General features: G+C 43.8%; 1 long non-coding RNA gene across 1 annotated transcript; it reads right to left on the reverse strand.

Moving 5' to 3' along the window:
- Positions 1–5267: 5267 nt before the first annotated feature.
- On the reverse strand, positions 5268–6826 carry LOC111735462. Its single transcript, XR_002778793.1, has 3 exons — positions 6763–6826; positions 5740–5814; positions 5268–5343 (listed from the first exon to the last, which is right to left on the reverse strand). It is a non-coding gene; the product is annotated as an uncharacterized LOC111735462 (long non-coding RNA).
- Positions 6827–9071: the final 2245 nt, after the last annotated feature.

A 9071-nucleotide genomic window follows, 5' to 3' on the forward strand; every position in this document is an offset into this window, starting at 1 on the left:
CGTTGAGTCCCAGATTTTGGACACTGCTCTCCACCCAGACACAGGCTCAAGTTTTCCATGAGCTTTGTTGGAGAAACAGATTTCTACCCATGCTATCGAATTGTGTAAAATAAACAGACTATTAATTATGTTATACAATATACAGAACTGAGATTAGCTCATTTTAACTGTTTTATTAATCTTCTGAAAAAATGTTAAATCATTTATTATTTTTCTCTGAGAAACTTATGGAAGTCGAAACTTGTACCTGTATTTGCTGCTCAAGATAGTCTCTTTAAGTAAAACGTTATCGCATAGACATCAAGAATGGGCTTTGAATGAGGAAGACTGGGGTCTGAATCCCAATAACCTCTTTACAACTCTAAGGAACATGGGCAAGGAACAGAGACAATGAACCCAGCACACTGTTGGTCATCTGAAAATTACCACCACAAGAGCAGCTTAGGATTAAATACACATGATCCACAATAACCATTATAATATGCATGTATCACAATAGCCATCAGCATACATTAAATACTTACTCGTGAGCTAAGCCTTTTCCAAAGCACTTCACTTATTTTATCTGATTCTGATGGTGGACCCATAAGTTAGTACACATTTTGTTATTATGTATTAATGATAATAATGATTATGATGATGTTAAGTGGCAGAGCCAGAAAGGAATTCAAAATCTGCATTTTTCTGCATTTTGCCATAGACACACATAATATCTCATAAAAATATAGATGACATACATGTGTGTGTGCACTGTATATTTACACACTTGAAATAGAAGCAGGAATTGTTTCTCACTGCAACTAAAATTGAGATAAAATTTTGTTGTACGAATTAACATAGACGCATTTGCTACCATAGCAAAATAAACATTCACATTTCTCACTCTGGCAGAGACAATGATTTCCATTTTTCACTTACCTCTTTGTTGCCAACTAGAAAATGGCTGGAAGTATAAGCACAATATACAGGTCCCAGGAATCCCAGGACCTATAAATGAAAATGAAAGAGATGCCCACTATTAACAAAGCACTCAACAGAGATCGGGGCCCACATGAACCAAGAAACAGAGCTGTAATTGCTCAAGGCAACATCATCTGTGATAACCACAACCTGTAACATCCAGATGTCCACCCATATCAGAGTGGACACCTTCTTACATATGACTATGGTGGAACACCATAAAGAAAAGGAAAAGGAAATGAATACCTGCTCCACTCAAAACACAGATGAATCTCAAAAAAAAAAAAAAAAAGAGCAAAATAAAGCAGACACTTAGGGGTCCACGTTGAATTATTCTGTTGGCAACAGTCCAAACCAGGGGAATCCTGGACTGCAGTGATAGTAGTCACGGTGCCTATCCTCAGAAAGAAGTGGATTGGAGAGCCGCATCTGGCTGCGGGTGATTTCATTTTCTTGACAAGACTAGTGGTTACATGGTGCTCATTTTATGACATATTATTGAGCTGCACATTGACATTTCACATGCTTTCCGTAGCTGTGTTTTGGTTTAATAATTAAGTGCTTTACAAACTGATATGATAACATAGGACCTGTTGGGAAATTGTGAAGGGGAAGAAGACGATGTACTACGTCCTTTCAGTCTGTTTCTCTATAGTTCACTGACCTCATGTCTCCCGGGCTGCTCAGGGCCCACTGGACAGATATCTCTCTCCATGTCATCTCTGGGAGTTAGTCCATTCTGAGTCTGTTTTCCTTTTTCCAGGACTAAAGTCTCAATGAGTGCAGGTGATAAACTCTGTGGTCATGCATGGATACATTAATCTGATATTTCTTTCATGTGATGTGAGGTGAATCTTTTTGAGGCCACACATTAACCTGTCAGAAGAGGTGCAATTGTTATACCCCATAAACAAACTGAAGGACTCTCATCAGGATGTCACTGGGGACTGGTATGGTGTAAAGAGAAAGAAATAAGAATCAGAGCTTTCATAATTATGAGCACAAAACTATGTTTGTCATAGCTGTGCCCTCAATTTCGATATCGGGAAAAGAGAAAGTTGAATTCAATGTCCACTAATGTCCTTTTCTCAATCTTGAACTCTATGACTAATTTCACGGGAACAAAAGAGCAGGGGCCCTAGTCCCATGATATATCTTTACTTTGCATAGAAAGTTCAGGCTGAAATGGGTGTTCTCAAACCTTTAGGTTAAGCACTCATAATTCCATGCCCGTAGCCAAACCTTACGATTTAAAAAAATGGTTTAAAATTTTCAAATACAGTGGCATATTATATGATAATATAATATAATAGACAACCTAGAGATTAGACATTTGTATACCTTACAAAGGAATCACTCAGATAAGTCTCGGAAACACCTGACAGTTTACAATATTATTGACTCTATTCACTATGCTACACTTTAAATCGTGCGTACATCACGTGTACTGCACAATGTCAAATTCTCATATCTGAATTTAACTGAAAAGCAGAAAACATGAATGCAACATTTCTGTAGAACAAACATAAAGGGGGCCTTATGCTTCCCAATTTGGTGGTGCCTTGAAGAAGGCTGAGCACACTCCAGATCAAGTAGCTGCTACTGTAGGGAGCAGAAAGGACCTGATTCCTCACAAAGCATGGTTCTGTATGCTGACCTGCCCTGTCTGGTGATGCCCTAGAGGATCAGCTAAAAGAACTGCCTTTCTTCACCTCTACTGGCTTTTTGCCCATAATACCTAAGGGAAAATACTCGTATGTCCAGCAGAAGAAAGGAGTAAGAGTTAAGGTAAACACAACAGTAACACGAAGCCTTTGGAGGAAGAATGAGAAAGAAAGTTGTACAGCAATTCAGGGAGACTGATTCAAGAAGAGTGGTGGTCTTTCAGTAAGGACGGTGGACTCACTGAAGTGTCGCCTTACCTTAGCCACATGCCCTGCTCTGCATTCCATAGGAGACTTGCCAGTTAAGAGTCAATATTCACAGTGAAAGCAGACACTCACAGCCGCACTCAAGGCATCTAAATGCTTCCTCAGGAGCCCATCACTATAGAGTCTCCCCCTCTGCAGGAAGTTGCAGGCTCCTAACTCTAAAGGCAACACAGGGCTTCTGACCGGCCTCAGGGAGAGTGAGTGGCAAAGGGGCAGCTGAACCCAGTCTGACGGTCACTGTCCTGCTTGAGTCAAGTGAAGTGGTGGGTGAGGGGACCCTGTCTGCCAGAAAAGTGCAGCACATGGTTCAAAATGGAGAAATCTGCTGACCAGGGATTCTCAAGGATGGAGTTTTCTAGCTCCCGGGGTCCCTCCAAGTTTTGGGATTGGGCATGGGTGGCGGTGGGTTGGGGGATGCTTTATTTTCCCAAAGGGAATTTTCCCCCTTTCTTGAAGTTCAGTTCTTCTTCTGCAGCCACATGCAGCCCTCCACCCCTACCCTGAATTCTCCTTTAGAACACGAAGGGGTTGTCTCATCTTGGGGTTGTCTCACCTGCTCCTCCAGGACGGAGTGTCCTACCTAGACTCAGGCAGGTGTGCCCCACACTTGAAGGGCCCTCACACTCATGGGACCTTGCTCACAAGTTGGGGATTGTGTTTTGAGGTAAAGTGGTTGAGGGAGGCCCCGATGAGAAGGCGACATACGAGCAAAGAGGTAAAGAAGTAGGCTGTGGGGGTTTCTGGAAGAAGAGCATTTCAGGAAAAGGGATCAGCAAGTGCAAAGGCCCTGGGTGGGAATGTGACCACCACTGAGTGTGACATATAGCAAGGAGGCCAATGGGGATGAAGTAGCATGAGCAAGGAGGGCAGTGCTCAGCCAAGGTCCTGTAAGGCCTTGAGTCTGATTTAAGGATTTGCCATCCTGCTCCCGCAGGTGCCCAATTATTCAACCTTCCTTTCTGGACAGAGGACAGCTCAGAGTGCCCCCTCTCCTTGAAGCATTTGTCAGTGTCAGGGGTCTTGTGCCATAAGCTGCAAAATCCAACTTCAGGTAATTTAGACACAAGCGGATAAACTGGAAGGCTTAATGGGCTCTCCCAGAGTCATGGGAACCTGGAGAACAGAGAAATGGTACAAAACCAATGTAGCTCTGGAAACCCAGAAAGGGGGACTCTTGGAAATAGTCACCTGGCCAAGACAGTGTGGTTAGTGCACCACAGCTCAGGTGAAAGGCACACTGTCTGTTTGAGGTTCCCATTCCAGGAAGAGTACATCCAATTTGGCGTGTGACCACCTGCATGTTGTGGCGGAGGGCAGTCTCAGTCACAACCTCACCACCCTCCTAGCTCCAGTGAGGGTGTGGTGAGTCTCCAAGTAGTCTAGAAAATGTGAAATGGTTGTTTGGTAGAAAACCCAACAACAACAACAACAACAACAACAACAACAACAACAAACTACTGTATATAACAAAATATCGAGGGCCTTCTATGTACTGGCCAGTGAGCTAAGGGCTTTGGGCTTTGCTTACATGATCATACTGACTCCCCACACAAGCCTGGGATGTTTTGTCATTGAGAAGGCTTTGTCCAGCTCACACAACAGCTGAGTGGCAGCCATAATTCTGACCTCAGGGCCCAAGACATTGATCCAGTAGTTCTCTCTCTTGACTGCAACCTGAAAATAATGGGGATATCTTAGAAAAGAAAGACACAGTAGACATCTCAGGAACACACTGTGAGTTCTGTGGTATGGGGAGCTCTGTCTTCCCCAATCCAGAAATGGTGAGGTGTGGCCATGCAGCATCTTCTGAGTTTGTGGGACTTTCTGAGCTCACAAAGTTCTAGGAGGTGGCAAACCTAATCTTCCCCTACTTCCCCACATTCACCTCTGATTGGCAGAGGCCTGGCCTGCACACCCTCAGGAGTAGCAGATGGATGTGAGGGTTCCATTTGGAATTTGAGAGGGCGGGTTGGCAGCTCCCTTCCTGCTGAGTGAGATGTCGAGCCATTTCAGGTGCTCTCTTCACAGAAAACACAGTGACCAGCACGTCCTCAAGTCATAAACATGGTGGCCTATAGCCACCTAGAGTCCTATCCTCACAGTGTTAGCCACTGCTGCAGGACACAGGCTAGGAATTCCAGGGCTATAATGGAATAGTTAGCCATCTCTAGCTAGAGGTACCCAGGGCGTCCTTCACTGGCCTCCCCTGAGTTTTACCACCATTTTATCTCCATTTTGGGTGTCAAATGAAATAGCAGAAACCACAGCTTTTTGTGGGAATCTCTGAATTTGCCACTAAGTAAGTTAGGAAGCAATGGAGAACAACACACTTATGTGCCTTACCCTTTTCAGCCCAGGCAAGGCAAATTCACAGTTCTTTGATTTCTTCTTCCTTCCAAATGATTTCCCCTACTCTTTCTTCTGGAGCATCTATGATGAAATTTGTTGAAACCTGGAGGAAAGAGAACAATTATGCATATCAGAGCCATTCACCATGTGGGGTGGTGCTCAGGGCAGAACAGGGCCCCTAAACCACTGCAGAAAGAGAAAAACCCTTCTGACTCCCAGCCCAGCTTCCAGCCTGGGCCACTTAGGGTTGCTCAGTTCAATTCAATGGTGCAATGAAGCTCAGGAGCCAGGGCCATCCTAAATGAGAGAAAGCGCAGAATTAGAGGGAGATATTACAGACAGTGACGATCCCAGGACATCAAGTGCCGGCATGGGACCAGGGCCTTCGATGAGAATCACATAAAGAGGGATTGGAAGACTCACAAATACAGGCTTGTGGATAGGAACGAGAGAACGTGGAAAAGAAAGGAAAGAAGATGTCAATTGCATGCACCCTTACGCTCCTTATGTCTCAGGCTTCATCATCCACAGTGTGGTCTTCGAGTGGACAGGTGCACCAACATTGTGGGGGGACCTGGGAAAAATGGGAGAGTTAGAGTCAAGGTGGAAACCCAGCATCCTGCTGCTCTTGGGATTAGGTAGCCAAACTCCGAGATCCATTATTATCCTCATCTCGACACTCCTCATCTAGTGATCCCCTGGCCCTGCCAGTCGGAGAGACAGTTTGGGGCCTGGTCAATCCCAGGAAATCAGGTCAGCAATGCTGCAGGAAAAAGTGTGCCCTCTAGAATCCTGCCGGCCATGGAGGGCCCGGAGAGACAGCTGGACACAGGCCTCTCTCACATGGAAGCATTCAGCACCTCAGACATGTGTGACATGTGGAGGCTGAGATGAGCTCAATGGTAATGGACCAATAGCCGTAATGCCAGACGAATTGTTCTTTCCCTCATGCAGCTCTGGGAGTGCCCTTTAAATGAGGAGCAAACATGAGCACAGAAACATGAAGGTGCTTCCTTACCTCAAAAGGAAGAGAATTTACTTCTTACACACCACCCGGCACACGGTAAAAGGCTTTGTCCCCAGTTTAAGAGCCTAGGAGGTAGTCCTTGTGTCCCATTAAAGTACATCCATCATAGGTCAATAACAAAAAGGAAACCACGATCTCCTGCATACGATTCTCAGGAGTGCTAACAGATCAATGCCCAAGCTCTGATATAGTTCTGGAGTATAGGAGTATGTAAGAACAAGACTTGTGGGAATGATAATTTTTCATAGCAAAGCGAGGAAACAGGATGACAAACACGCTACTCTCAAAGCCTACAGAAACAATTCCTCTTCCTGTGACATCATTCAAAAAGGAAAAGAACACATCAGATTTCTACAGTCATTTCCTTCTTTTTTTTCTTTTTCTTTTTTTTGTCTAGTGTCATGTCTCCCTCCCTCAGTTTTCCAAGCAGCAGATGCCACTAAGAGGTTCCCAGGCCCGTCTTCCATGGGATCTGACCTTCGTGTTGGTGCCTACCTGTAGAGTCTTCATCCTCGCTGCTGGAGTCAGAGAAGCTCTCTCATAGATAATCCGGAGACACAGAAACATGAGCAATAAAATTATTAAAAAGAGGCTCCCTCATTCCTTCTACTTTCCTTGAGTCTATGGTGAGTCATGGGCATCACTCTAATATTCCCCACAATTCATGCACTTTTCCTGGGCTTTGTGGACCGTAGAGCTTCACCTAGACATTGACCATGGTTACCAACCTTCAAATCAGAGGTGCTGAAGGAATCAACTTTTACCGTTTCCCTTCCACTTGCCCATGATAACTCTCACCTCCTACCTTACCAACTTGAAATTCCAACTGTTTCATTCAAACTAGAATGAGACTAGTAGGATTGACCAATTGATATTTTATTGTAGTTCAGTTGACTGAGTTCATTAAAGAAAGCCCAATCAGGCCACTGGCCAGAGTTTTTTCCTGTATAATCTCTTCCTTTCACTACACCCAACCCTCCTTCCCAGAAGTAACCCAGAATCGGGGGGCTTCCAGACCAAAGCTGCAGAAAAGCCCCACCTTCCTCAGAACCTAGATGTTTTCCTAGCAACAGACTGATTTCATGATACATACATTTTTTCATCTGTTCACGCATCCAACTGCAATTTGAGAAATAGAAAAAAAAAAAAACAGTGACGATCACTTCATCCTGGACACTCTGCACAGGCCTTCATTTCCACTGATGGCCTTAGCACCCCAGACAGGAAACAGTGTTTGAATCAATGACCCCAGAGAACACATAAGGGGCGCCTGGGGGAAGCTTGAAGCTCATATTGGAAGGTTTCTCAAGTCTCTTTGGTTGGGCAATTACAGTTTCCTTTTCAAAGAGAAAAACTTTCTACAGGGGAAAATGCTCTCTATCGTACAGTTTGTAACTGCTGCTGCCCTTTTTGAGTGCCCTCTTGAATCAGGTATCAGGGGTAATAGGCTCTCACTAGACAGTCTCCCTACCTAGTAAACTGTCTCTGTCATGGAGCATATACATGTTCACATTTCATATGCTAATTTTACTGAAAAAGAGAAAAGGAAACTTTGTCATATCAGTGCAAGAAAGAGAGTTCAACTTGAGGATAGATGGAACCACCTCATCTGCGGTGTTTTAGGGAAATCCTGCACCACCACCTCAGGGAGAGCTAAAAAGACATAGGGTAGCTGTTAGTCACTGGTGATGCTGCTCAGGACATACTCTGGAAACTTTGCAAGGTGAGTTCGTGAGGCGAGTGTGTGGATGTGGGCATTTAATAAGTATGAACTGAGCTGCTGCAGGGTCATCCTCCTGGGTGCCTGAAGGAAGGGCAAAAAGAGGGGCAGGAAAGAAAAAGTAATGGAGCCTTTGGCATGAAAGCCAAAGGGAATCCAGAGTATCGGACATAATCCTAAAGGGAAAACGAAAATGCACGCTATGTTTCAATGATAGAGTTTCATTGACTCCTCTTGCCCATCACAAACCCAGCCAAGTTCCCACTTCTATTTCGAATATTACAAGACCATCTCAGCACATGCATTCATATGTGCTGCTACTGTCTTCATCTTTAATACTGGCTTTTAACTTTGTTTGTTAAGGAAGGATACTTAATATGTATATTTATTGTGGGTATATAGGTCAGTAGCTTCAGTAACATTCATTATATGTGGACCATCTCTACTATCTCTACCCAAACGTGTCATCCTATCCCACATACACTCTCATCTCATTAGAAAATCACCCCACCACTCCCCATTTCATCCCTTGATCATCTCTACTTTCTCTCACAATGAATTTGCTTTCTCCAGGGACCTTGCTTAACTGGAATCATACTTTATTTGTCTTTCTCTTGACTGCCTCATGTCATCAAGTAAGAATAGCATTACATTATGGGTACCCATCCCATGTTATTTATCCACTCATAGATCGATTTAGGGGTGGTTTCCATTTGTTAGCTGCTGTGAAGAATGGGGCTATGAATACTTGTGTACAGATAGCTTTAAGACACTCTAATGGTGATACATGATATTCTGGCCAAAGGATGTTCCAGCACAGAGTGAAACGGAATGCAAACTCAGGACTTTTTTAATTAATAAGAATATATTAATAGTATTTCAGTAATTATAACAAATGTTTCACGTCAGTGTAAGATGCTATGGCTAGGGGAGGAGTGGGATATGGGAACTAGGTGTACTATCTGTCAACTTGATGTTCATCTAAACCTATTCTAGAGAAAGTGTATCCATTTTTACAACTCTGGAGATAACTGTATCAGGGAGAGATCTATTTAGCTCATTCCAAAATCAGATAATATCTGTG

This window comes from Pteropus vampyrus, unplaced genomic scaffold, assembly GCF_000151845.1.
Source record: "Pteropus vampyrus isolate Shadow unplaced genomic scaffold, Pvam_2.0 Scaffold1000001456, whole genome shotgun sequence".
Classification (NCBI taxonomy): domain Eukaryota; kingdom Metazoa; phylum Chordata; class Mammalia; order Chiroptera; family Pteropodidae; genus Pteropus; species Pteropus vampyrus.